This window comes from Chiloscyllium plagiosum, unplaced genomic scaffold (assembly GCF_037043375.1).
Source record: "Chiloscyllium plagiosum isolate Xiang-an unplaced genomic scaffold, Cpla_swu_hap1 HiC_scaffold_51, whole genome shotgun sequence".
Lineage (NCBI taxonomy): Eukaryota > Metazoa > Chordata > Chondrichthyes > Orectolobiformes > Hemiscylliidae > Chiloscyllium > Chiloscyllium plagiosum.
Window position 1 is genome coordinate 29,800,816 of NW_028270189.1, and position 25,837 is coordinate 29,826,652.

The window sequence follows — 25,837 nt, forward strand, 5'->3', positions numbered from 1 at the left end:
TCAGAGAGTGTCACAGTCTGACTCAGATAGTGTCAGAGAGTCAGAGAGTGTCAATGTGTGTCTCTGAGAGTGTCAGAGAGAGTCAGGGAGTGTCACAATGTGTCTCAGAAAGAGTCAGAGAGTGTCACGGAGTGTTTCATACAGAGTCAAAACGTGTCACAGTGTGTTAGGGAGTGGCACAGTATGACTCAGAGAGTGTCAGAGAGAGTCAAAAAGTGTCACACTGTGTTACAATCTATCGGAAAGTGTCACAGTGTTTCGGAGAGTGTCAGAGAGTATCAGAGAGAGTCACTGATAGTATCAAACTGGGTCAGAGTGTGTCACAGTGTGTCTCACAGAGTGTCAGAAAGTGTCACATGTGTCTCAGGGGATGTCACAGTGTGTCAGAGATTGTCACAGTGTGTCTCAGAGAGTGTCAGAGAATGCCAGCGATTGTCACAGTGTGTCACAGTCTGTCAGAGAGTGTCACAGTGAGCCTCAGAGAGTGTCACAGCCTGATTCAGAGAGTGTCAGAGAGTATCACAGTGTGTCACAGTCTGCCAGAGAGTGTCACTGTGTGTCATTGTCGGTCAGAGAGTGTCACAGTATGTCTCAGAGAGTGGCAGAGTGAGTCAGAGAGTGGCACAGTCTGTCAGAGAGTGGAGCAGTAAGTCTCAAAGAGTCAGAGATTGTCAAAGTGGTTCTTAGAGAGTTAAAGAGAGAGCCAAAATGCGTCACAGTGTGTCGCAGTCTGTCAGAGAGTGTCACAGAACAGTTCGGAGAGTGCCAGTGAGAGTCAAAGTACATCACAGTGTGTTACAGAGATTGTCAGTGAGAATCAGAGAGTGTCAGCGAGTGTGACTGAGAGTCAGAGAGTGTCACAGTGTGTTACAGAGAGTGTCAGAGAGAGTCAGAGAGTGTCACAGTGTGTCTCTGAGTGTGTCAGAGAGAGTCAGGGAGTGTCACAGTATGTCCCAGAGAGAGTCAGAGAGTGTTACAGTGTGTCTCACAGAGTGTCAGAGTGTGTCACACAATGTTTCACACAGAGTCAAAAAGTGTCACAGTATGTCACACAGTCTGTCAGAGAGTGTCACAGTGCTTCTCAGAGAGTGACAGAGAGAGTCAGAGAGTGGCACATTATGTCTCAGAGAGAGTCAGAGAGTGTCAAAGTGGGTCTCAGAGAGTGTTGGAGGGAGTCAAAAAGTGTCACAGTGTGTCGCAGTCTCTCACAGAGTGTCACATAACGTTTCAGAGAATGCCACAGTGTGTTTCAGAGAGTATCAGAGAGATTCAGAGAGTGCCTCAGTGTGTTTCAGAGAGTGTCAAAGAGAGAGTCAGAGAGTGCCACAGTGTGTCTCAGAGAGTCAGAGAGTGTCAGAGTATGTCACAGTGTGTGTCAGAGAGTGTCACACTGCATCAGAGAGTGTCACAGTGTCTCACAGTCGGACAGAGAGTGTTAGTGAGTGTCAGAGAGTGTCACAGTCTGTCAGAGAGTGTCACAAGTGTGACAGAGATTAGACTATATTAGATTACTGACAGTGTGGAAACAGACCACACCGTCCACACCGAGCCGCCGCAGAGCAACTCACCCAGACCTATTCGCCTACATTTACCCCATCACCTACCACTACGGGCAATTTAGCATGGCCAATTTACCTAACCTGCACAGTTTTTGGACTGTGGGAGGAAACCGGAGCATCCGGAGGAAACCCTCGCAGACACAGGGAGAACGTGCAAACTCCACACAGACAGTTGCCTGAGGCGGGAATTGAACCCGGGTCTCTGGCACAGCCTTCTCTGGCGCTGTGAGGCAGAGAGGTTCAGGGAGTGTCAGAGAGTGTCAGAGTGTGTAACAGGCTGTCAGAGAGAGTCACATTGTGTCAGACCGTGTCAGAGTGTGTCTCAGAGTGTCAGAGCATGTCAAAGTGTTTCACAGTCTGTCTCAGAGAGTATCACAGTGTGTCAGAGTGTGTCAGAATGTGTCAGAGATTGTCACACTGTGTCTGAGGGAGAGTTAGAGAGTATCAGTGTGTGTCACAGAGAGTGCCAGAGAGAGGCAGAGCGTGTCACAGTGTGTCACAGTCTGTCAGAGAGTGTCAAAGTTTGTCTCAGATAGTGTTAGAGAGTGTCAGAGTTGGTACGAGAGTTTCACAGTGTGTCACAGTCTGATAGAGATTCACAGTGTCTCTCAGAGAGTGCCAAAGAGTGTCAGAGAGTCAGAGAGTGTCACAGTGTGTTTCACCGAGTGTCAGAGAGGGTCAGAGTGTGTCACAATATGTCTCACAGACAGTCAGAGAGTGTCACAGTGTGTCTACGAGAGAGTCATCAAGTGTCACAGTGTGTTAGAGAGTGGCACAGTATGACTCAGAGAATGTCAGAGAGAGTCAAAAAGTATCACACTGTGTCACAGTCTATCAGAGAGTGTCACAGTGTGTTTCAGAGAGTGACGGAGAGAGTCACAGTCTGTCTCAGAAAGTGTCAAACAGGGTCAGAGTGTGTCACAGTATGTCTCAGAGAGTGTCACAGTGTGTCAGTGTCGGTCACAGAGTATTACAGTGTGTCTCAGTGTCTCACAGTTGGTCAGGGAGATCCAAAGAGAGAGATAGACGGTGTCACAGTGTGTCTCAGAGATCAGAGACTTCCACATTGTGTCTCAGAGAGTGGCAGAGAGAGTCAGAGAGTTCCACAGTGTGTCACAGTCTGTCAGAGAGATTCACAATGTGTCGCAGAGAGTGTAAGGGAGTGTCAGAGAGTGTCCAAGAGAGTCAGAGAGTGTCACAGCGTGTTTCAGCGAGTGTTAGAGAGGTTTGGGGAGAGTCCAAAAATGTCACACTGTGTCACAGTCTATCTAAGAGTGTCACAGTGTGTTTCAGGGTGTGACAGAGAGAGTCAGAGAGTTTCACAGTGTGTATCTGAGAGTATCAGAGAGAGTTAGAGAGTGTTACAGTGTGTACCAGTTTGTCAGAGAGTGTTACAGCGTGCCTCAGAGTGTCAGAGAGTGGCACAGTCTTTCAGAGAGAGTCACAGTGTGTCACATTCTGTTAGAGAGTCACAGTGTGTCAGAGCGTGTCCACGTTTGTCTCAGAGAGTCAGAGAGTGTCAAAGTGTTTCACAGTCTGTCTCAGAGAGTGTCACAGTGTGTCTCAGAGAGACAGAGAGTGTCAAAGTGTGTCTCAGAGTGTCAGAGTGACACAGTGTGTCACAGTTTGCCACAGTGTGTCAGAGAGAGCGTGGGAGAGAGTCAGAATGTTTCAGAGAGTCTCACAGTGTCTCAGAGAGGTTCAGAGAGTATCATTGTGTGTCAGAGACAGTGTCAGAGAGAGGCAGAGAGTGTCACAGTGTATCACAGACTGTCAGAGAGTATCGCAGTCTGTCTCTGATTGTGTAAGGGAGTGTCACGTGAGTCTCAGAGAGTGTCAGAAAGTGTCAAAAGTGTCACATTGAGTCACCGTCTGTCAGAGAGTGTCACAATGTGTTTCAGAGAGTGTCGGAGAGAGTCACAGTCTGTCTCAGAAAGTGTCAAACAGGGTCAGAGTGTCTCACAGTATGTCTCCGAGAGTGTCACAGTGTGTCTGTGTCAGTCAGAGAGTGTCACAGTGTGTCTCTGTGTCTCACAGTCGGTCAGAGAGATTCAGAGAGAGTCAGAGAGTGTCACAGTTTGTCTCAGACAATGTCAGAGAGAGTCAGAGAGTGTCAGTTTGTGTCAGAGAGTGTCAGAGGATGTCAGCGATTGTCACAGTCTGTCACAGTCTGTCAGAGAATGTCACAGCATGCCTCAGAGAGTGTCAAAGAATGTCACACTCTGTTTCAGAAATGTAAGAGAGTGCCGCAGTGTGTCACAGTCTGTCAGAGTGTCACAGTGTGTCTCATTGTCTCACAATCGATCAGAGAGAGACAGAAAGTGTCACAGTGTGTCTCAGAGAGTGTATGAGAGTGTCACATTGTGTGTCATATAGCGTCAGAGAGTGTCACAGTGTGTCTCAGAGAGTTTCAGACAGGGTCAGAGAGTGGCACAGTCTGTCACAGAGTGGAACAGTAAGTCTCTAAGAGTCAGAGAATGTCACACTGGTTCTTCGAGAGTTACAGAGAGAGTCAAAAAGTGCCACAGTGTGTCGCAGTCTGTCAGAGAGTGTCACAGAACAGTTCGGAGAGTGCCAGTGAAAATCAAAGTACATCACAGTGTGTTACTGAGAGTGTCAGTGAGAGTCAGAGAGTGTCACAGTGTGTTACAGAGAGTGTGAGAGAGAGTCAGAGAGTGTCACAGTGTGTCTCTGAGTGTGTCAGAGAGAGTCAGGGAGTGTCAAAGTATGTCGCAGATAGAGACAGAGAGTGTTACAGAGTGTCTCACAGAGTGTCAGAGTGTGTTACACAGTGTTTCATGCAGAGTCAAAAAGTGTCACAGTATGTCACACAGTCTGTCAGAGAGTGTCACAGTGTTTGCAGAGAGTGACAGAGAGAGTCAGAGAGTGGCACATTATGTCTCAGAAAGAGTCAGAGAGTGTCAATCTGCGTCTCAGAGAGTGTTGGAGGGAGTCATAAAATGTCACAGTGTGTCGCAGTCTCTCACAGAATGCCACAGAACGTTTCAGAGAGTGTCAGAGAGAGTCAGAGAGTGCCACAGTGTGTTTCAGAGAGTGTCAGAGAGAGTCAGAAAGTGCAACAGTGTGTTTCAGAGAGTGTCAGAGAGAGTCAGAGAGTGCCACAGTGTGTCTCAGAGATCAGAGCGTGTCACAGTGTGTCTACGAGAGGGTAATAAAGTGTCACAGTGTGTTAGAGAGTGGCACAGTATGACTCAGAAAATGTCAGAGAGAGTCAAAATGTGTCACACTGTGTCACAGTCTATCAGGGAGTGTCACAGTGTGTTTCAGAGAGTGTCGGAGAGAGTCACAGTCTGTCTCAGAAAGTGTCAAACAGGGTCAGAGTGTGTCACAGTATGTCTCAGAGAGTGTCACAGTGTGTCAGTGTCGGTCACAGAGTGTTACAGTGTGTCTCAGTGTCACACAGTCGGTCAGAGAGATCCAGAGAGAGAGATAGACGGTGTCACAGTGTGTCTCAGAGAGAGTTAGAGAGTTCCACATTGTGTCTCAGAGAATGGCAGAGAGAGTCAGTGAGTTCCACAGTGTGTCACAGTCTGTCAGAAAGAGTCACAGTGTGTCGCAGAGAGGGTAAGGGAGTGTCAGAGAGTGTCCAAGAGAGTCAGAGAGTGTCACAGCGTGTTTCAGCGAGTGTCAGAGTGGGTCGGGGAGAGTCCAAAAATATCACACTGTGTCACAGTCTATCTAAGAGTATCACGGTGTGTTTCAGGGTGTGACAGAGAGAGTCAGAGAGTTTCACAGTGTGTATCTAAGAGTATCAGAGAGAGTCAGAGAGTGTTACAGTGTGTAACAGTTTGTCAGAGAGTGTTGCAGCGTGCCTCGGAGTGTCGGAGAGTGGCACAGTCTTTCAGAGAGAGTCACAGTGTGTCAGAGCGTGGCAACGAGTGCCTCAGAGAGTCAGAGAGTGTCAATGTGTTTCACAGTCTGTCTCAGAGGGTGTCGCAGTGTGTCTCAGAGAAACAGAGAGTGTCACAGTGTGTCTCAGAGTTTCAGAGTGTCACAGTGTGTCACGGATTGTCACAGTGTATCGGAGGGAGCGTCTGAGAGAGACAGAATGTGTCAGAGAGTGTCACACTGTGTCTCAGAGAGATTCAGAGAGTATTATTGTGTGTCAGTGAGCGTGTCAGAGAGAGGCAGAGAGTGTCACAGTGTATCACAGTCTGTCAGACAGTATCGCAGTCTATCTCAAATAGTGTAAGGGAGTGGCAGAGAGAGTCAGAGAGTTTCACAGTGTGTCACAGTCTGTCAGAGATACACAGTGTGTCTCAGAGAGTGTAAGGGAGTGTCACGTGAGTCTCAGAAAGCGTCAGAAAGTGTCAAGAAATGTCACAATGTGTCACCGTCTATCAGAAGTGTCACAATGTGTTTCAGAGAGTGTCAGAGAGAGTCACAATCTGTCCCAGAAAGTGTCAAACAGGGTCACAGTGTGTCACAGTATGTCTCAGAGAGTGTCACAGTGTGTCAGTGTCGGTCAGAGCGTGTCACACTGTGTCTCAGTGTCTCACAGTCGGTCAGAGAGATTCAGAGAGAGTCAGAGAGTGTCACAGTGTGTCTCAGAAAATGTCAGAGAGAGTCAGAGAGTGTCAGTTTGTGTCAGAGAGTGTCGGTTTGTGTCAGCGATTGTCACAGTCTGTCACAGTCTGTCAGAGAATGTCACAGCATGCCTCAGAGAGTGTCAAGGAATGTCACACTCTGTTTCAGAAATGTCAGAGAGTGCCGCAGTGTGTCACATCTGTCAGAGAGTGCCGCAGTGTGTCACAGTCTGTCAGAGAGCGTCACAGTATGCCTCAGGGAGTGTCAAAGCGTGTCACAGTCTGTTTTAGAAAGTGTCAGAGAGTGTCGCAGTGTGTCACAGTCTGTCAGAGAGTGTCACAGTGTGTCCCATTGTCTCACAATCGATCAGATTGAGAGAGAAAGTGTCACAGTGTGCCTCAGAGAGTGTATGAGAGTGTCACAGCATGTCTCAGAGACTGTCAGAGTGTGTCGCAGTGTGTCACGTCTGTCAAAGAGAGACACAGTGTGTCTCAGAGAATGTCAGAGAGTGTCGCAGTGTATCACAGTGTGCCTCAGAGAGTGTCGGAGAGTGTTAGAGCGTGTCACAGTGAGTCAGAGAATGTCACAGTGTGTCTCAGAGACAGTGGGAGGTGTCAAAGTGCATCAGAGTGTGGCAGGGTATGTCTCAGACAGTGTCAGAGAGTGTCAGAGAAAGTCAGAGAGTGTCAGAGAGTGTCAAAGTGTGTTTCGGAGGGTGTAACAGTGTATCTCGAAAGTGTCAGAGAGAGTGAGGGAGTGTCACAGTGTGTCACCGAGTGTCAGAGAGGGTCACAATATGTCTCAGAGACAGTCGGAGTGTATCACAGTGTGTCTTCGAGAGGGTCATAAAGTGTCACAGTGTGTTAGAGAGTGGTACAGTATGACTCAGAGAATGTCAGAGAGAGTCAAAAAGTATCACACTGTGTCACAGTCTATCAGACAGTGTCACAGTGTGTTTCAGAGAGTGTCGGAGAGAGAGTCACAGTCTGTCTAAGAAAGAATCAAACAGGGTCAGAGTGTGCCACAGTATGTCTCAGAGAGTGTCACAGTGTGTCAATGTCGTTCACAGAGTGTTACAGTGGGTCTCAGTGTCTCACTGTCGGTCAGGGAGATCTGGACAGAGACACAGATGGTGTCACAGTGTGTCGCAGAGAGAGTCCGAGACTTCCACAGTGTGTCTCAGAGAGTGGCAGAGAGAGTCAGAGAGTTCCACAGTGTGTCATAGTCTGTCAGAGAGAGTCACAGTGTGTCGCGGAGAGTGTAAGGGAGTGTCAGAGAGTGTCCAAGAGAGTCAGAGAGTGTCACAGCGTGTTTCAGCGAGTGTCAGAGAGGGTCGGGAAGAGTCCAAAAATGTCACACTGTGTCACAGTCCATCTAAGAGTGTCACAGTGTGTTTCAGGGTGTGACAGAGAGAGAGTCGGAGAGTTTCACAGTGTGTATCTGAGAGTATCATAGAGAGTCAGAGAGTGTTACAGTGTGTAACAGTTTGTCAGAGAGTGTTACAGCGTGCCTCAGAGTGTCAGAGAGTGGCACAGTCTTTCAGAGAGAGTCACAGTGTGTCACATTCTGTTAAAGAGTCAGTTTGTCAAAGCGTGTCACGGTGTGTCTCAGAGAGGCAGAGAGTGTCAAAGTGTTTCACAGTCTGTCTCAGAGAGTGTCACAGTGTGTATCAGAGTGTCAGAGTGTCACAGTGTGTCACAGATTGCCACAGTGTGTCAGAGAGCGCGTCAGAGAGTTAGAATGTTTCAGAGAGTCTCACACTGTCTCAGAGAGATTTAGAGAGTATCATTGTGTGTCAGAGAGAATGTCAGAGAGACGCAGAAAGTGTCACAGTGTATCACAGTCTGTCGGAGAGTATCACAGTCTGTCTCAGATAGTGTAAGGGAGTGTCACGTGAGTCTCAGAGAGTGTCAGAAAGTGTCAAACAGTGTCACACGGAGTCACCGTCTATCAGAGAGTGTCACAATGTTTTTCAGAGAGTGCCAGAGAGAGTCACAGTCTGTCTCAGAAAGTGTCAAACAGGGTCAGAGTGTGTCACAGTATGTCTCAGAGAGTGTCACAGTGCGTCAGTGTCGGTCACAGAGTGTTACAGTGTGTCCCTGTGTCTCACAGTCGGTCAGAGAGATTCAGAGAGAGTCAGGGAGTGTCACAGTTTGTCTCAGACAATGTCCGAGAGAGTCGGAGAGTGTCAGTGTGTGTCAGAGAGTGTCAGAGGATGTCAGCGATTGTCACAGTCTGTCACAATCTGTCAGGGAGTGTCACAGCATGCCTCAGAGAGTGACAAGGAATGTCACACTCTGTTTCAGAAATGTCAGAGAGTGTCGCAATGTGTCACAGTCTGTCAGAGAGAGTCACAGCGTGTCACAGTCTGTCAGAGAGCGTCTCAGTGTGCCTCAGGGAGTGTCAAAGAGTGTCACAGTCTGTTTCAGAAAGTGTCAGAGAGTGTCGCAGAGTGTCAAACTCTGTCAGAGAGTGTCACAGTGTGTCTCATTGTCTAACAATCTATCAGAGAGAGACAGAAAGTGTCACATTGTATCTCAGAGAGTGCATGAGAGCGTCACATTGTGTGTCAGACAGCGTCAGAGAGACTCAGAGAGTGTCACAGTGTGCCTCGGAGAGTGTCCGAGAGTGTCACAGCATGTCTCAGAGACTGTCAGAGTGTGTCGCAGTGCGTCACAGTCTGTCAGAGAGAGACACAGTGTGTCTCAGAAAATGTCAGAGAGTGTCGCAGTGTGTCACAGTGTGTCTCAGAGAGGGCCGGAGAGTGTTAGAGAGTGTCACAGTGAGTCAGAGAATGTCAGAGTGTGTCTCAGAGACAGTGGGAGAGTGTAGAAGTGTATCAGAGAGTGGCACAGTATGTCTCAGACAGTCTCAGAGAAAGTCAGAGAGTGTCAGAGAGTGTCACAGTGTGTTACAGAGAGTGTCAAAGAGGGTCAGAGTGTGTCACAGAGTGTCTCGGAGGGTCTCACAGTGTATCTCCGAGAGTATCAGAGAGAGTGAGGGAGTGTCATAGTGTGTCACAGTCTGTAAGAGAGTATCACAGTATGTCTCAGAGAGCGTCAGACTTATCACAGTGTCTTAGGTAGGGATACTGTATGGCTCTCTGAATGTGTCAGAGAGTGTCACACTGTGTCTCAGTGAGAGTCAGAGAGTATCACGTGTGTCAGAGAGAGGTAGAGAGTGTCAGAGTATCGCAGTCTGTCAGGGAGTGTCACAGTCTGACTCAGATAGTGGCAGAGAATTTCACAGTGTGTCACAGTCTGTCAGAGAGAGTCACAGTGTGTTTCAGAGAGTGTAAGGGAGTGTCAGAGAGAGCTAGAGAGTGTCACCGTGTGTTTCAGTGAGTGTCAGAGAGGGTCAGAGAGTGTCACAGTATGTCACAGAGACAGTCAGAGAGTGTCACAGTGTGTCTGCAAGAGGGTCATAAAGTGTCACAGTGTGTTAGAGAGTGGCACAGAATGTCTCAGAGAGTGTCAGAGAGTCTCACCTGGGCCTCAGAGAGTTTTAGAGTGCCACTTGGGTCTCAGAGAGTGACAGAGAGAGTCACAGTCTGTCACAGAGAGTATCAAGCAGGGTCATAGTATGTCACAGTGTGTCTCAGAGAGTGTCATAGTGTGTCAGTGTCGGTCAGAGAGTGTCACAGTGTGTCTCAGTGTCTCAGAGTCGGAGAGGGAGATTCAGAGAGAGTCAGAGTGTGTCACATTGTGTGTCAGACACTGTCAGAGAGAGTCAGGGAGTGTCAGTGTTTCTCAGAGAGTGTCCGAGAATGCCAGCGATTGTCACATTGTGTCACAGCCTGTCAGAGAGTGCCACAGTGTGCCTCAGAGTGTGTTACCGTCTATTTCAGAGAGTGTCAGAGAGTGTCTCAGTGTGTCATTGTCGGTCAGACAGTGTCAAAGCGTGTCTCACAGTCTCACAATCGGACAGAGAGAGTCTGAAAGTTTCACAGTGTGTCTCAGACAGTGTCAGAGAGAGTCAGAGAGTGTCACAGTGTGTCTCAGAGAATGTCAGGGAGTGTCGCAGTGTGTCATAGTGTGTTTCAGAGAATGTCAGAGAGAGATGGAGAGTGCAACAGTGAGACAGAAAATGTCACAGTGTGTCTCAGAGACAGTGAGAGAGTGTCAAAGTTCATCAGAGAGTGGCACAGTATGTCTCAGTCAGTTTCAAAGTGTGTCACAGTGGGTGTCAGAGAAAGTCAGAGAGTGTCAGTGTGTTACAGAGATTGTCAAAGAGGGTCAGAGTTTGTCACAGTGTGTCTTAGAGAGTGTCACAGTGTATCTCAGGGAGTGTCAGAGAGAGTCAGGGAGTGTCACAGTGTATCAAAATCTGTCCGAGAGTATCACAGTATGTCTCTGAGAGCGTCAGAAAGTGTCACAGTGTCTTTAAGAGTGTCACAGTGTGTCAGAGATTATCACAGTGTGTCCAAGAGAGAGACGCAGAGTGTCAGAAGGTGTCAGAGAGTGTCACACTGTGCCTCACAGTGTCACAGTGTGTCTCACAGAGTGTTTCACAGAGAGTCAAAAGGAGCCACAGTCTGCTAGAGAGTGGCACAGTATGTCTCAGAGAGAGTCAGAGAGTGCCACGTGGGTCTCAGAGTGTGTCAGAGAGAGTCAGAAATGTCACACTGTGCCACAGTCTGTCAGAGAGTGTCACAGTGTGTTTCAGAGTGTGTCAGAGAGAGTCAGAGAGTGTCGCAGTGTGTTTCAGAGAGAGTCAGAGAGTGTCAAAGTGTGTCTCTGAAAGTATCAGAGAGAGTCAGAGAGTGTCACAGTGTGTTACAGAGATTGTCAAAGAGGGTCAGAGTTTGTCACAGTGTGTCTTAGAGAATGACACAGAGTATCTCAGGGAGTGTCAGAGAGTCAGGGAGTGTCACAGTGTGTCAAAATCTGTCCGAGAGTATCACAGTATCTCTCAGAGAGCGTCAGAGATTATCATAGTGTCTTAAGACGGGTACAGTATGTCTCCGAGAGTGTCAGAAAGTGTCACAGTGTGTCAGAGAGTGATATAGGGTGTCAGAGAGAGAGTCAGAGAGTATGACAGTGTGTCAGAGAGAGTCAGAGTGTGTCACAGTGTTTCTCAGAGTTACAGAATGTCAAAGTGTGTCTCAGAGTGTGTCAGAAAGTGTCACAGAGAGTCAGAGAGTGTCGGAGAGTGCCACAGAGTATCTCAGAGAGTTTCAAAGAGGCTCATAGTGTGTCACAGTGTGTCTCAGAGAGTGGCACAATGTGTCGCAGAGAGAGAAAGAGAGTGTCACAGTGTGTCTCAGATCGTGTCAGAGACAGTCACAGTGTTTCTCATAGAGAGTCAGAGAGAATTAAAAAGTGTAACACTGAGTCACACTCTATTAGAGAGGGTCACAGTGTGTTTCAAAGAGTATCAGAGAGAGTCACAATCTGTCTCTGAGTGTCAAAGAGGGTCAGAGTGTGTCACAGTGAGTCTTAGAGAGTGTCACAGTGTGTCAGTGTCGGTCAGAATGTGGGACAGTGTGTCTCTCTGTCTCACAATCGTTCAGAGAGCGACAGAGATTGTCACAGTGTGTCTCAGAGAGTGTCAGAGAGTGTCACAGTGTGTCTCAGAGAGTGACAGAGAGAGTCAGAAAGGGTCACAATGTGGTAAAAATGTGTTTCAAAGATTGTCCAAGAGTGTCGCAGTGTGGCACAGTCTGTCAGAGATTGCCACAGTGTGTCTCATAGGGAGTCATAGAGAGTTACATTGTGTTGGAGAGTGGCACAGTCTGCCTCGGAGAATGTCAGAGAGTGTCAGTGTGTTTCAGCATCTCACCGTCTGTCAGGGTGTCAGAGAGAGTCAGAGAGTGTCACAGTGTATCTCAGACAGTGTCAGAGAGTCAGAGCGTGTCACAGTGTCTCACAGTCTGTCAGAGAGTGTCACAGTGTGTTTCAGAGAGTGTCAGAGACCAATAGATTGCGTCACATTGCGTCTCAGACAGTATAAGCGAGTTCAAGTTGTTTCACGGTGTGTCTCAGAGAGTGTCAGAGTCTCTCGGCGAGAGACAGTGCCTCAGAGAGAGACGGACAGGGAGTGTCACAGCGTCATAAATAGTGGAACAGTGTGTCAGAGAGAGAGAGTCAGAGTGTGTCAGAGACTGTCACAGCGTGTGTCAGAAAGAGTCAGACAGTATCACGTAATGTCACAGAGTGTGTCACAGTGTGTCTCACAGTGTCCGAGAGTGTCAGAGAGTGTCTCAGTGTGAGTGAGAGGGTGTGGCAGTGTTTCTCATAATGTGTCAGAAAGAGTCAGAGAGTCTCAGAGTGTGTCACCAAGAATCTCACTGTGTGTCAGAGATTATCACATTGTGTCAGAGAGAGAGAGAGTCACAGTGTGCGACAGTGTGTCAGAGAGTGTCACAGTGTGTCTCGAAGAAGTGAAGGAGTATCACTTTGTGTCTCAGAGAGAGTTACAGAGTATCACTGTGTGTCTCGGCCTGACAGTGAGTGTCATAGTGTGTTTCAGAAATGTCAGAGAGTGTCACAGTGTGTAACAGTGAGTCTCAGACAGTATCAGAGAGGGTCAAAGTGTTTCAAGGTGTGTCTCAGAGATTGTCACAGTCTGTATCAGAGACTGTCACAGTGTCTCAGCGAGAGACAGAGAGTGTCACGCAGTTTCTCAGAGAGAGACAGACAGAGAGTGTTACGATGTCTTAGAGAGTGTCACTGTGTGTCAAACAGAGAGAGTCAGGGAGTGTCAGAGTGTGTCAGAGAGTGTTACAGCGTGTCTCGGCGAGAATCAGAGATTGTGGCAGTGTTTCTCATAGTGTGTCAGAACGAGTCAGCGTGTCACAGTGTGTCTCAGAGTGTCCCAGTGTGTCAAAGATTGTCACAGTGTGTCTCAGAGAGTGTCAGAAAGAGTCAGAGTGTAAAAGTGTATCTCAGAGTGAGTCAGAAATCGTGGCAGTGATTCTCATAGTGTGTCAGAAAGAGTCAGAGTGTCACAGTGTGTCCAGAGGGTGTCAGAGAGCGTCGGGATGTGTCACAGTGTGTCTCAGACAGTATCAGAGAGTGTCAAAGTGTTTCACGGTGTATCTCAGAGAGTATCACAGTCTGTCTCAGAATGTTTCACAGTGTGTCTCCGCGAGAGACAGAGAGTTTCACACAGTGTCTCAGAGAGAGACAGAGAGTGTCACAGTGTCTAAGAGAGTGTCACTGTGTGTCAGAGAGAGAGAGTCAGAGAGCGTCAGAGTGTGTCAGAGAGTGTTACGGCATGTCTCGGAGAGAGTAAGACTGTATGGCTTGTTTCTCATAGTATGTCAGAATGAGTCAGAGTGTCACAGTGTGTCTCAGAGTGTCACAGTGCGTCAGAGATTATCACAGTGTGTCAGAGAGAGAGTCAGAGAGTGTCACAGTGTGTCAGAGACTTTCACAATATGTCTCTAAAAGAGTCAGAGAGTATCACTCTGTGTCTCAGAGAGTGTCAGAGAGTGTCAATGCGTGTCTCAGGGTGCCAGAGAGTGTCACAGTATATCTCAGAGAGAATCACAGTGTGTCTGAGAGAGTGTCAGAGAGAGTGGCAGTGTTTCTCATAGTGTGTCAGAGAGATTCAGAAGTGTCACAGGGTGTCACAGTCTGTCACAGCGTGTCACAGTTTGTCTCAGAGTTATACAGTGTGTCCGAGAGAGAGGGAGTCAGAGTGTGTGACAGTGTGTCAGCGAGTGTCACAGCGTGTCTCAGAGAGAGTCAGAGACCGTCACAATGCATCTCAGAGCGTGTCAGCAAGAGTCACAGTGTTTCTGAGAGTGTCACAGGGCATCAGAGATAGAGTCAGAGAGTGTCATACTGTGTCAGAGTGTGTCTCAGAGAGTGTCCGGGAGTGTCAGAGAGCGTCGCAGTCTGTCAGAGTGTGTCACTCTGTAACAGACAGAGTCATAGGGTGTCAGTGTGTGTCAGAGAGTGTCACAGCGTGTCTCAGAGAGAGTCAATGTGCATCACTATGTGTCTCAGAGAGTGTCACCTTCTGTCAGAGAGTGACAGAGAGTGTCAGAGTGTTTCAATTAGTGTCACAGCGCGTCTTGGAGAGAGTCAGAGAGTATCACTGTATGTTTCAGTGGGTGTCAAAGTATTTCTTAGAGTGTGTCAGAGAGTGTCACAGTGAGTGCCAGAGAGTGTCAGAAAGAGTAAGAATGTCACAGAGTGTCTCAGAGAGAGTCAGAGAGTGTGGCAGTGTTTCTCATAGTGTGTCAGAAAGAGTCCGAGAGTGTCACACTGTGTCTCAGACAATGTCAGAGAGAGTCAGAGAATGTCAGTTTGTGTCAGAGAATGTCAGAGGATGTCAGCGATTGTCACAGTCTGTCACAGTCTGTCAGAGAGTGTCACAGCATGCCTCAGAGGATGTCAAAGAATGTCACAATCTGTTTCAGAAAGTGTCAGAGAGTGTCGCAGTGTGTCACAGTTTGTCAGAGAGTGTCACAGTGTGCCTTAGAGAGTGTCAAAGAGTGTCACAGTCTGTTTCAGAAAGTATCAGAGAGTGTCGCAGTGTGTCACAGTCTGTCAGAGAGTGTCACAGTGTGTCTCATTGTCTCACAATCGATCAGAGAGAGACAGAAAGTGTCACAGTGTGTCTCAGAGAGTGCATGAGAGTGTCACATTGTGTGTCAGACAGCGTCAGGGAGACTCAGAGAGTGTCACAGTGTGCCTCAGAGAGTGTCCAAGAGTGTCACAGCATTTCTCAGAGACTGTCAGAATGTGTCGCAGTGCGTCACAGTCTGTCAGAGAGAGACACAGTGTGTCTCAGAGAATGTCAGAGTGTGTCGCAGTGTGTCGCAGTGTGTCTCAGAGAGTGGCAGAGAGAGTCAGATAGTGTCACAGTGTGTTTCAGAATGTGTCAGAGAGAGTCAGAGAGTTTCACAGTGTTCCCAGAGAGAATCAGAGAGTGTCTCAGCGTGTTTTAGAGTGTGTCAGAGAGAGTGAGAGAGTGTTACTCTGTGTCTCTGAGAGTATGAGAGAGAGTCAGAGAGTGTCACAGTGTGTCCCGGAGAGAGTCGGAAAGTGCCACAGTGTGTTTCAGAGAGTGTCAGAGAGGGTTAGAGTATGTCACAGAATGTCTCAGAGAGTGTCACAGTGTATCAGAAAGTGTCACAGTGCCTCACATTCCGTCAGAGAGAGTCAGAGAGTGTCACAGTGTGTCTCAGACAGTGTCAGTGAGAGTCAGAGAGTGTTACAGTCTGTCAGAAAATGTCACAGTGGGCTACAGAGTGTGTCAGAGAGAGTCTGAGTGTGTCACCGTGCGTTTCAGAGTGTGCCAGACAGAGTCAGATAGTATCACAGTGTGTCTCAGAGAGAGTCAGAGAGTGTCACAGCGTTTTTCAGAGAGTGACAGAGAGTCAGAGAGTGGCACAGTGTGCATGCAAGTGGCGCAGTATGTCTCAGGGAGAGTCAGAGAGTGTCAAAGTGGGTCTCAGAGAGTGTCAGAGACAGTCAAAAAGTGTTACAGTGTGTCGCAGTCTGTCAGAGAGAGTCGGAGATTGTCACAGTGTGATTCAGAGAGTGTCAGAGAGGGTCAGAGTATGTCACAGTTTCTCTCAGAGGGTGTCACAGTGCATCAGAGTTTGTCCCAGTGTCTCACAGTCGGTCAGAGAGAGCCAGAGAGTGTCGGAGAGTGTCACAGTCTGTCTCAGAGAGTCAGAGAGTGTCAGAGTATGTCACAGTGTGTGTCAGAGAGTGTCACAGTATCTCACAGTCGGTCAGAGAGTGTCAGTGAGAGTCAGAGAGTGTCAAATGTGTTACAGAGATTAGACAAGATTAGATTACTTACAGTTGGAAACAGACCTTTCGGCCCAACAAGTCCACACCGAGCCGCCGCAGAGCAACTCACCCAGACCTATTCGCCTACATTTACCCCATCACCTACCACTACGGGCAATTTAGCATGGCCAATTTACCTAACCTGCACAGTTTTTGGACTGTGGGAGGAAACCGGAGCATCCGGAGGAAACCCATGCAGACACAGGGAGAACGTGCAAACTCCACACAGACAATTGCCTGAGGCAGGAATTGAACCCGGGTCTCTGGCACAGCCTTCTCTGGCGCTGTGAGGCAGCGAGGTTCAGGGAGAGTCAGAGAGTGTCACAGTGTGTAACAGGCTGTCAGAGAGAGTCACAGTGTGTCACATTCTGTCAGGGAGAGTCACAGTGTGTCAGAGCGTGTCAGGGTGTGTCTCAGACAGTCAGAGCATGTCAAAGTGTTTCGAAGTCTGTCTCAGAGAGTGTCACAGTGTGTCTCAAAGTGTCAGAGTGTGACAGTGTGTCAGAGATTGTCACGGTGTGTCGGAGAGAGCGTCAGAGTGTGTCAGAATGTGTCAGAGAGTGTCACACTGTGTCTGACGGAGAGTTAGAGAGTATCAGTGTCTGAGAGAGAGTCACAGTATGTCTCAGTGAGTGTCACAGAGTGTCAGAGAGTCAGAGAGTGTCACAGTGTGTTTCGGTGAGTGTCAGAGAGGGTCAGAGAGTGTCACAGTGTGTCTCCGAGAGGATCATAATGTATCACAGTGTGTTACTGAGTGGCACGGTATGACTCAAAGAGTGTCAGGGAGGTTCAAAAAGTGTCACACTGTATCAGAGAGTGTCACAGTGTGTTTACGAGCGTGTCGGAGAGAGTCATAGTCTGTTTCAGAAAGTGTCAAACAGGGTCAGAGTTTGTCACAGTATGTCTCAGAGAGTGTCACAGTGTGTCAGTGTCGGTCACAAAGTGTTACACTGTGTCTCAGTGTCTCACAGTCGATCAGAGATATCGAGAGAGAGAGTCAGTGGGTGTCACAGTGTGTCTCAGAGAGAGTCAGAGAGTTCCACAGTGTGTCTCAGAGAGTGGCAGAGAGAGTCAGAGAGTTCCACAGTGTGTCACAGTCTGTCAGAGAGAGGCACAGTGTGTCGCAGAGAGTGTAAGGGAGTGTCAGAGAGTGTCAAAGAGAGTCAGAGAGTGTCACAGCGTGATTCAGCGAGTGTCAGAGAGGTTCGGAGAGAGTCCAAAAATGTCACACTGTGTCACAGTCTATCTAAAAGTGTCACAGTGTGTTTCAGGGTGTGACAGAGAGAGTCAGAAAGTTTCACAGTGTGTATCTGAGCGTATCAGAGAGATTCAGAGAGTGTTACAGTGTGCAATGGATTGTCAGACAGTGTTACAGCATGCCTCAGAGTGTCAGAGAGTGGCACAGTCTTTCAGAGAGAGTCACAGTGTGTCACATTCTTTTAGAGAGTCATAGTTTGTCAGAGCGTGTCAAAGTGTGTCTCAGAGAGTCAGAGAGTGTCAAAGTGTTTCACAGTCTGTCTCAGAGAGTGTCACAGTGTGTCCCGGAAATACAAAGAGTTTCACAGTGTGTCACAGATTGCCACAGTGTGTCAGAGAGAGCGTCAGATAGAGTCAGAATGTGTCAGAGAGTCTCACACTGTGTCTCAGAGAGATTCAGATAGTATCATTGTGTGTCAGAGAGAGTGTCAGAGAGAGGCAGAGAGTGTCACAGTGTATCACAGTCTGTCAGAGACTTTCACAGTCTGTCTCAGATGGTGTAAGAGAGTGTCAAAGTGTGTCTCAGAGAGTCAGAGATTGACAATGTGTTTCACAATCTGTCTCAGGGAGTATCAAAGTGTGTCTCAGAGAGACAGAGTGTGTCCCAGTGTGTCTCAGAGTGTCAGAGTGTCACAGTGTGTCACAGATTGTCGCAGTGTGTCAGAGAGTACATCTGAGTGAGTCAGAATGTGTCAGAGAGTTTCACACGGTGTCTCAGTGAGATTCAGAGAGTATCATTGTGTGGCAGAGAGAGTGTCAGAGAGAGGCAGAGAGTGTCACAGTGTATCACAGTCTGTCAGAGAGTATCGCAGTCTGTATCAGATAGTGTTAGAGAGTGGCAGAGAGAATCAGAGAGTTTCACAGTGTGTCACAGTCTGTCAGAGATTCACAGTGTGTCTCAGAGAGTGTAAGGGAGTGTCACGTGAGTCTCAGAGAGTGTCAGAAAGTGTCAAAAGATGACTGTGTCACCGTCTATCAGAAGTTTCACAATGTGTTTCAGAGATTGTCAGAGGGAGTCACAGTCTGTCCCAGAAAGTGTTAATCCGGTCAGAGTGTGTCACAGTATGTCTCAGAGAGTGTCACAGTATGTCAGTGTCGGTCAGAGAGTGTCACAGTGTGTCTCAGTGTCTCACAGTCGATCAAAGAGATTCTGAGAGAGTCAGAGAGTGTCACAGTGTGTCTCAGGCAATGTCAGAGAGAGTCCGTTTGTGTCAGAGAGTGTCAGAGGATGTCAGCGATTGTCACAGTCTGTCACAGTCTGTTAGAGAGTGTCACAGCATGCCTGAGAGTATCAAAGAATGTCACAGTCTGCTTCAGAAAGTGCCAGAGAGTGTCGCACTGTGTCACAGTCTGTTAGAGAGTGTCATAGTGTCACAGTCTGTCAGAGAATGTCACAGCGTGCCTCAGAGAGTGTCAAAGAGTGTCACAGTCTGTTTCAGAAAGTGTCAGAGAGCGTCACAGTCTGTCAGAGAATGTCAATGTTTGTCACATTGTCTCACAATCGATCAGAGACAGAGACAGAAAGTGTCAAAGTGTGTCTCAGAGAGCGCATGAGAGTGTCACATTGTGTGTCAGACAGCGTCAGAGAGACTCAGAGAGTGTCACAGTGTGCCTCAGAGAGTGTCGCAGTGTGTCACAGTCTCTCAAAGAGAGACACAGTGTGTCTCAGAGAATTTCAGAGATTGTCGCAGTGTGTCACAGTGTGTTTCAGAGAGTGTCGGAGAGAGTTAGAGAGTGTCACAGTGAGTCAGAGAATGTCACAGTGTGTCTCAGAGGCAGTGGGAGAGTGTCAAAGTTTATCAGAGAGTGCCACAATATGTCTCAGATAGTGTCAGAGAGTGTCAGAGAAAGTCAGAGAGTGTCAGAGAGTGTCACAGTGTGTTACAGAGAGTGTCAAAGAGGGTCAGAGTGTGTCACAGTGTGCCTCCGAGAATGTCAGAGAGAGTGTGGGAGTGTCATAGTGTGTCACAGTCTGTCAGAGAGTATCACAGTATGTCTCAGAGAGTGTCAGAGTTATCACAGTGTCTTAGAGAGGGATACTGTATGGCTCTAAGAGTGTCACAAGATGTAACAATGTCTTAAAGAGTTCACAGTGTGTCAGAGATTGTCACAGTGTGTCAGAGAGAGAGTCACAGAGGCTCGGAATGTGTCAGAGAGTGTCACACTGTGTCTCAGAGAGTGTCAGAGTATCACAATCTGTCAGAGAGTGTCACAGTCTGACTCAGATAGTGACAGAGAGAGTTGGAGAATTTCACCGTGTGTCACAGTCTGTCAGAGAGAGTCACAGTGTGTCTCAGAGAGTGTAAGGGATTGTCAGAGAGAGTTAGAGAGTGTCACCGTGTGTTTCAGCGAGTGTCAGAGAGGGTCAGAGAGTGTCACAGTATGTCAAAGAGACAGTCAGAGAGTGTCACAGTGTGTCTCCAAGAGGGTCATAAAGTGTCACAATGTGTTAGAGAGTGGCACAGAATGTCTCCGAGAGTGTCAGAGAGTCTCACGTGGGCCACAGAGAGTGTCAGAGAGTGCCACTTGGGTCTCAGAGAGAGTCACAGTCTGTCACAGAGTGTGTCAAGCAGGGTCAGAGTGTGTCACAGTGTGTCTCAGTGTCTCACAGTCAGGTAGAGAGATTCAGAGAGAGTCAGAGAGTGTCACAGTGTGTCTTAGACTGTGTCAGAGTGAGTCAGGGAGTTTCAGTGTGTCTCAGAGAGTGTCTAAGAATGCCAGCGATTGTCACATTGTGTCGCAGTCTGTCAGAGAGTGCCACAGTGTGCCTCAGAGAGTGTCAAAGTCTATTTCAGAGAGTGTCAGAGAGTGTCACAGTGTGTCAGTGTCGGTCAGAGAGTGTCACACTGTGTCTCAGTGTCTCACAGTCGGTCAGAGATAATCAGAGAGTGTCACAGCGTGTCTCAGCCAATGTCAGAGAGAGTCAGAGAGAGTCAGTTTGTGTCAGAGAGTGTCAGAGGATGCCAGCAATTGTCACAGTCTGTCACAGTCTGTCAGAGAGTGTCACAGCATGCATTAGAGGTGTCAACAAATCTCACACGCTGTTTCAAAAAGTGTCAGAGAGTGTCGCAGTGAGTCACAGTCTGTCCGAGAGTGTCACAGTGTGCATCAGAGAGTGTCAAAGAGTGTCACAGTCTGTTTCAGAAAGTGTCAGAGAGTGTCACAGTGTGTCTCGTTATCTCACAATCGATCAGAGAGAGACAGAAAGTGTCACAGTGTGTCTCAGAGAGTGTATGAGAGTGTCACATTGTGTGTCAGACAGCGTCAGAGAGACTCAGAGAGTGTCACAGTGTGCTTCCGAGAATTTCCGAGAGTGCCACAGCATGTCTCAGAGACTGTCAGAGTGTGTCGCAGTGCGTCACAGTCTGTCAGAGAGAGACACAGTGTGTCTCAGAGAATGTCAGAGAGTGTCGCAGTGCGTCACAGTGTGTCTCAGAGATTGTCGGAGAGAGTTAGAGAGTGTCACAGTGAGTCAGAGAATGTCACAGTGTGTCTCAGAGACAGTGGGAGAGTGTCAATGTGTATCAGAGAGTGTCACAGTGTGTTACAGAGAGTGTCAAAGAGCGTCAGAGTGTGTCACAGTGTGTCTCGGAGGGTGTCACAGTATATCTCCGAGAGTGTCAGAGAGAGTGAGGGAGTGTCATAGTGTGTCACAGTCTGTAAGTGAGTATCACAGTTGTCTCAGAGAGCGAAAGACTTATCACAGTGTCTTAGAGAGGGATATTGTATAGCTCTGAGAGTGTCACAAGGTGTCACAGTATCTTAAAGAGTTCACGGTGTGTCAGAGATTGTCACAGTGTGTCTAAGAGAGAGTCACAGAGTATCAGAATGTGTCAGAGAGTGTCACACTGTGTTACAGAGAGAGTCAGAGAGTATCACTGTGTGTCTCAGAGAGTATCAGAGAGAGGCAGAGAGTGTCAGTGTATCACAGTCTGTCAGAGAGTGTCACAGTCCGACTCAGATAGTGGCAGAGAGAGTCGGAGAATTTCACAGTGTGTCATAGTCTGTCAGAGAGAGTCACAGTGTGTCTCAGAGAGTGTAAGGGAGTGTCAGAGAGGTTCAGAGAGTGTCACAGTATGTCACAGAGACAGTCAGAGAGTGTCACAGTGTGTCTCCAAGAGGGTCATAAAGTGTCACAGTGTGTTAGAGAGTGGCACAGAATGTCTCAGAGAGTGTCCGAGAGTCTCACGTGGGCCGCAGCGAGTGTCAGAGAGTGCTACTTGTGTCTCAGAGAGTGTCAGAGAGAGTCAGAGTCTGTCACAGAGTGTGTCAAGCAGGGTCAGTGTGTGTCACAGTGTGTCTCAGAGAGTGTCACACTGTGTCAGTATCGGTTGGAGAGTGTCACAGTGTGTCTCAGTGTCTCACAGTCGGTTAGAGAGATTCACAGAGAGTCCGAATGTGTCACATTGTGTCTCCGACAGTGTCAGAGAGAATCAGGGAGTGTCAGTGTGTCTCAGAGAGTGTCCGAGAATGCCAGCGATTGTCAAATTGTGTCACAGTCTGTCAGAGAGTGCCACATTGTGCCTCAGTGAGTGTCACATTCTATTTCAGAGTGACAGAGAGTGTCACAGTGTGTCATTGTCGGTCAGAGAGTGTCACAGCGTGTCTCACAGTCTCACAATCGGACAGAGAGAGACAGAAAGTGTCACAGTGTGTCTCAGACAGTGTCAGAGAGAGTCAGAGAGTGTCACAGTGTGTCTCAGAGTGTATCATAGAATGTCAGAGATTGTCACAGTATGTCACAGTCTGTCAGAGAGTGTCACAGTCTGTCAGAGAGTGTAACAGTCTGTCAGAGAGAGTCTGAGAGTGTCACAGCATGTCGCAGAGATTGTCAGAGTGTCGCAGTGTGACACAGTCTATCAGAGAGAGTCACAGTGTGTCTCAGAGAATGTCAGGGAGTGTCGCAGTGTGTCGCAGTGTGTCTCAGAGAGTGTCAGAGAGAGTTAGAGAGTGTAACAGTGAGACAGAAAATGTCACAGTGTCTCAGAGACAGTGAGTGAGTGCCAAGGTGCATCAGAGAGTGGCACAGTATGTTCAGACAGTTTCAAAGTGTGTCACAGTGGGTGTCAATGAAAGTCAGAGAGTGTCACAGTGTGTTACAGAGATTGTCAAAGAGGGTCAGTGTTTGTCACAGTGTGTCTTAGAGAATGTCACAGAGTATCTCAGGGAGTGTCAGAGAGTGTCAGGGAGTGTCACAGTGTGTCACAATCTGTCCTAGAGTATCACAGTATGTCTCAGAGTGTTTCAGAGATTATCATAGTGTCTTAGAGAGGGATACAGTGTGTCTCTGAGAGTGTCAGAAAGTGTCACAGTTTCTTAAAGAGTGCCATAGTGTGTCAGAGATTATCACAGTGTGTCAGAGAGAGAGTCACAGAGTGTCAGAATGTGTCAGAGAGTGTCACACTGTGTCTCACAGAGTGTCACAGTGTGTCTCACAGAGTGTTTCTTACAGAGTCAAAAAGAGCCACAGCGTGTTAGAGAGTGGCACAGTATGTCTCAGAGAGAGTCAGAGAGTGCCACGTGGGTCTCAGAGAGAGTCAGAGAGTGTCACAGTGTATTTCAAAGTGCGTCAGAGAGTGTTACTGTGTCTCTCAGAGAGTGTCAGCAAGTGTCACATTGTGTCAGAGAGTGTTATAGGGTGACAGAGAGAGAGTCAGAGAGTATGACAGTGTGTCAGAGAGAGTCAGAGTGTGTCTCAGAGAGTGTCAGAGAGAGTCCATGTGTGTCACAGTGTTTCTCAGAGAGTTAAAGAGTGTCACAATGTGTCTCAGAGTACGTCAGCAAGTGTCACAGTGTTTCAGAGAATGTCACAGGGTGTCAGAAAGTGTCACGGCGTGTCTCAAGAGTGCAAGAGTGAGTCAGAAAGTGTCACAGTGTGTCTCAAAGTGTCAGAGAGTGTCACAGTGTGTCAGAGGTTTTCGCAGTGTATCAGAGAGAGAGGCAGAGAGTGTCAGAGAATGTCACAGTGTGTCTCAGAGCTTGTCAGAGACAGTCACAGTGTTTCTCAGAGAGAGTCAGAGAGAATCAAAAAGTGTAAACTGAGTCACACTCTATTAGAGAGGGTCACAGTGTATTTCAAAGAGTGTCAGAGAGAGTCACAGACTGTCTCTGAGAGTCAAAGAGGGTCACAATGTGTCACAGTGTGTCTTAGAGAGTGTCACAGTGTGTCAGTGTGGTCAGAGAGTGTCACAGTGTTTCTCAGAGAGTTAGAGAGTGTCACAATGTGTCTCAGAATGCATCAGCAAGTGTCACAGTGTTTCAGAGAATGTCACAGGGTGTCAGAGAGTGTCACGGCTTGTCTCAAGCGTGCAAGAGTGAGTCAGAAAGTGTCACAGTGTGTCTCAAAGTGTCAGAGAGTGTCACAGTGTGTCAGAGGTTTTCACAGTGTATCAGAGAGAGAGGCAGAGAGTGTCACAGTGTGTCTCAGAGCGTGTCAGAGACAGTCACAGTGTTTCTCAGAGAGAGGCAGTGAGAATCAAAAAGTGTAACACTGAGTCACAGTCTATTAGAGAGGGTCACAGTGTGTTTCACAGAGTTTCAGAGAGAGTCACAGTATGTCTCTGAGAGTCAAAGAGGGTCAGAGTGTGTCACAGTGAGTCTTAGAGTATGTCACAGTGTGTCAGTGTCGGTCAGAGAGTGTCACAGTGTGTCTCACTGTCTCACAATCGGTCAGAGAGCAACAGAGATTGTCACAGTGTGTCTCAGAGAGTGTCACAGTGTGTCTCAGAGAGTGTCAGAGAGAGTCACAGTGTGTCTCAGAGAGTGTCAGAAAGGGTCACAGGGTGTTTCAGAGATTGTCCAAGAGTGTCGCACTGTGGCACAGTCTGACAGAGATTGCCACAGTGTTTCTCATAGGGAGTCATAGAGAGTTACAGTGTTTTGGAGAGTGGCACTGTCTGCCTGAGAGAATGTCAGAGAGTGTCAGTGTGTTTCAGCATCTCACCGTCTGTCAGGGTGTCAGAGAAAGTCAGAGAGTGTCACAGTGTGTCACAGTCTGTCAGAAAGTGTCACAGTGTGTTTCAGAGAGTGTAAGAGAGCAATAGAGTGCGTCACATTGCGTCTCAGACAGTATAAGAGCGCGTCAAGTTGTTTCACGGTGTGTCTCATAGAGTGTCAAAGTCTCTCGGCGAGAGACAGAGAGTGTCACACAGTGTCTCGGAGAGAGACTGACAGAGAGTGTCACAGCGTCATAAATAGTGGAACAGTGTGTCAGAGAGAGAGTTAGACAGTATCACGTAATGTCACAGAGTGTGTCACAGTGTGTCTCAGAGTGTCCGAGAGAGTCAAAGTATGTCACAGTCTGTCAGAGCATGTCTCAGAGTGTCAGAGGCAGTCATAAAGTGTCACAGTGTGTCTCAGAGAGTCAGAGAGTGTCAGAGAGTGTCTCAATGAGAGTCAGAGAGTGTGGCAGTGTTTCTCATAATGTGTCAGAAAGAGTCAGAGAGTCTCACAGTCTGTCACCAAGTGTCACAGTGTGTCAGAGATTATCACATTGTGTCAGAGAGAGAGTCACAGTGTGTGACAGTGTGTAAGAGAGTGTCGCAGTATGTCTCGAAGAAGTGAGGGAGTATCACAGTGTGTCTCAGAGAGAGTTACAGAGTATCACTGTGTGTCTCGGTCTGACAGAGAGTGTCATAGTGTGTTTCAGAAAGTGTCAAAGAGTGTCACAGTGTGTCACAGTGTGTCTCAGACAGTATCAGAGAGGGTCAAAGTGTTTCATGGTGTGTCTCAGAGAGTGTCACGGTCTGTCTCAGAGACTGTCACAGTGTCTCAGCGAGAGACAGAGAGTGTCACGCAGTTTCTCAGAGAGAGACAGACAGAGAGTGTTACGATATCTTAGAGAGTGTCACTGTGTGTCAAACAGAGAGAGTCAGAGAGTGTCAGAGTGTGTCAGAGAGTGTTACAGCGTGCCTCGGCGAGAATCAGAGATTGTGGCAGTGTTTCTCATAGTGTGTCAGAACGAGTCAACGTGTCACAGTGTGTCTCAGAGTGTCCCAGTGTGTCAAAGATTGTCACAGTGTGTCTCAGAGAGTGTCAGAAAGAGTCAGAGTGTAAAAGTGTATCTCAGAGAGAGTCAGACATCGTGGCAGTCGTTCTCATAGTGTGTCAGAAAGAGTCAGAGAGTGTCACAGTGTGTCCAGAGAGTGTCAGAGAGCGACAGAGTGTCTCAGACAGTATCAGAGAGTGTCAAAGTGTTTCACGGTGTGTCTCAGAGAGTGTCACAGTCTGTCTCAGAGTGTTTCATATTCTGTCTCCGCAAGACCCAGAGAATTTCACACAGTGTCTCAGAGAGATACAAAGAGTGTCACAGTGTCTTAGAGAGTGTCACTGTGTGTCAGAGAGAGAGAGTCAGTGAGCGTCAGAGTGCGTCAGAGAGTGTTACAGCATGTCTCGGAGAGTCAGACTGTATGGCAGTGTTTCTCATAGTGTGTCAGCATGAGTCAGAGTGTCACAGTATATCTCAGAGTGTTATAGTGTGTCAGAGATTATCACAGTGTGTCAGAGAGAGAGTCAGAGAGTGTCACAGTGTGTCAGAGAGTTTCACAGTATGTCTCGAAGAGAGTCAGAGAGTATCACTCTGTGTCTCAGACAGTGTCAGAGAGTGTCAATGCGTGTCTCAGGGTGTCAGAGAGTGTCACAGTATATCTCAGAGAGAATCACAGTGTGTCTGAGAGAGTGTCAGAGAGAGTGGCAATGTTTCTCATAGTGTGTCAGAGA